This window comes from Platalea leucorodia (assembly GCF_965183815.1).
Source record: "Platalea leucorodia genome assembly, chromosome: 23".
Lineage (NCBI taxonomy): Eukaryota > Metazoa > Chordata > Aves > Pelecaniformes > Threskiornithidae > Platalea > Platalea leucorodia.
Window position 1 is genome coordinate 2,016,761 of NC_138845.1, and position 3,025 is coordinate 2,019,785.

Sequence of the window (3,025 nt, forward strand, 5' to 3'; positions counted from 1 at the left end):
ACACTAGGAAAGATGCCATCCCTTTAAAGAAACAAGCACCATAAACGTGTTAATAATTACACCTGAGATTATTTTCCCGGAACAGGTTGTTCATATCTTATTGACTTGTCACCCTTTATACCTGCAATTCACAACAACCTCTTACCAAACCACCAAAACACATTTTAAATCAATGCTGAGCTCAGAGCTGTCAGCTGCAACACAGGAAAGAGATCACGGCAGTGTCGGTGACAGTTCTCTGAGCCAGCGGCTCAGGGTGCAACGGCAGCCGAGAAAGCCGGCTGAACGCTGGCTGCTTTCAGGAGGGATACTGAGGTGAGGCCAAAGGCCTCGGTTTGCTGTTACAGAAATCCTCGGAGCACTCGCAGCCGGAGTGCAGTTCCGGCCTCAACTGCTCACGAAGAATGTGATGGAGTTACGGAGGGTCCAGAGGAGGGGAGGGATGAGCTGCCTTAACAAGGAGCCACCAAGAAGGCTGGGACACTCCAATTAAGGGAGAAGCCAGCTGAGAAGGATCTCACTGAGGTTTACAGCATTGTGAAGGCAGTAGAAGTGAATGCAGACTTGGTATTCACAGAAACCTGCTACAGAAGAACAAGGAGGCGCACTTTGAAACTACAGGATTAGTTTAAAAGAGAAGGAAGTATTTTTTTGACACGAGTCTGGAACCTGGTGTCACAGAAGACTGTGGAGACAGTATCAACAAGTTTAAAAGGGATTACAGAAATTCACAAGCGACAGGTCCATAAATGGCTGCTAAAAGGGCAAAGACGCACCCTGTAACATCTCTACGACGTGCAGGATGCTGGAGAGGGAAATGGGCAGCACCAAGTACCCTGGCTCACATGCTTGCCCAAACAGCATCTCCTGTTGCCACTACTAGAGACAGGCTACTGGGCTAGAGGTGTCATTGGTCTGACCCAGGAGGATGTTTTTAACATTCTAAATTAAATCTCGAAAACCTTACACACGATCAATTAACGCAACGTGGTACCTTCTAACTGCTACTCTCAGCTGCCTCTCAGCCCATCCTTGCTGGCGTGGCCTCGTTTGGACACTAATCCTCCAGGCAGATCCCTTTGCCACATGGAGCTCTCCTGAAACCAGCACAGCCAGACACTGCTGGGGAGAGGAAGCTGCCCATGTGGCATAAGCACCGAGGCTGAGGCTTTAGACTACCTTTGATGCACAGTTTGACTTTTTTTCTACGTTATTATTCATCACTGATTTTGATTAGCAATCTGTGAGCTGCTGTAATGTACATAAGTAGTGAGATGCATTGTTTTATCCTTGATACTTGGATAATTAAACTTACAAGCACTAACGCAGTATATTTTGTATTCCCAACATTTCCAAAGAACTCCTCCATCATACGTATGTAACTCTTAAAATGATCACTTTTATAAGTATGTATTCATAGAGAAGGATGACGACTTCTCCCTTTTGTTAAGTCTATTGAAATAATAATATTTTCTGTATAACCCTTAGTCAAAACAAATCACTACGGCATTTCTATGGATGAGGCTGCACATCGGTAAAGCGGGAATGGCTTGCAAAAGTGCCTAAACGTTGGCGTCTGGTGTCATTTGAGATGCCCCGTGGTGTTCCCATCACGAGAAAAAGGGGGGAAGCCAGCCCAGAGGGGTGCAAGCCTGTAGCGGTCCTGTGTTGTACCAGCCAGCCCTGTGCTGATGTCTCAGGCAGTGGAGAGCATCTGAAATGGCAGCAGATACCTCTCCTTAGGCAACCGAATCAAGCTTGAAATGTCCTGCTCACATAACCTAGATAAACATGCAATTTCCTGTACAAGTCATGCATTTAATAACAGCACAAATAAGTTTATCTGCCATGCTCTAATAACAGTGTCACATCAGCTCCACCTGGACATACCTTCAGCCCTCCAGTACACAGATCGCTATGCCATTTGTTTAAGCTATGAAGCCTGTAATTTATGAAGTGTATGTATTTTCTGGGCCATAATTCAGGCTTTTTACTGGAATGAGTAAATTTCACATGTCAATGCTGAGATTCCCGTACAAGTAATACCAGCATGTTAATTTTAATTAGTGACTTCCTGTCCTAATGGTCAGGGGATCTGGTGGAGGCTCGTGAGCTGCTCCGCAAGCGCAGAACAAGGCTGCTGGGAATTTGGGACAGCTCGAAGTAGAAGCGAGCTGTGCGTATGACGAAGCCCATGTTAAACTCCTGGCCTGATTAACAGCAGCAGTGAGGAGACGGAGCTATAGCACTGGTTACATGCAATTATTTTTTTTTTAAGTCAGGAATTTGGTACTTTACACATTATGAAGAATAACATGGAGAGAAAAATAAGGAAACACCTAAAGCTATTCCTGAAAGTACATTGTTCAGATAAACATCTTGAGGAGCCGCTGCGCTGGCTGGAGAGCGAGCGCTCGTGTCATGCTAATGAAGATACACAAACTTTCCAGTATCTCAGGAATGCAGGTTATCTAGTTTGGCTGCTGAAAACCCTTTTTCTTGTTTTCAAACAAACTACATCTGTGGGGGACACCAACACCTAGCACAGGCACTCATTCCTCTCGGCACACAGCCCTTTCTTACAACCTAGCGCCTTCCAGACACCGGTGAATCACGGGGCCGCTTCTGGAGGAGGCAACAAGCCGTGGCTCCAAGGCCCTTCACGCCACCCTGGCCTCGCCAGCTCCTGCGGGCCGCCGGAGCCCCAGCCTGCCCGTGTGCTGCTCAGGGCCGTACGTACCAGCTGCCAGGACACACCTGCGCGGGAGCAGCCCAGAAGCGGGGCCGGGAAACACCGAAAGCCCCCGTTTCCTCACGGCAGAGGAGGCCCTCGAGCAGCCGCCCACGCCCGCCGCCCTCAGCACCGCCGGGCAAAAGGCGGGAAGCCCACGCGCGGGAAGGAGACCCCCCGCAGAGCCGGGCGGGGGGCGGGGAAGAGCACCCCCAGCACCGGGGAGGGGGCGTGGCCCGAGGCGGCGGGGCGGGGCCGGGGGCGGGGCGGTGGCGGCTGCCCGGCGCCGCCGCC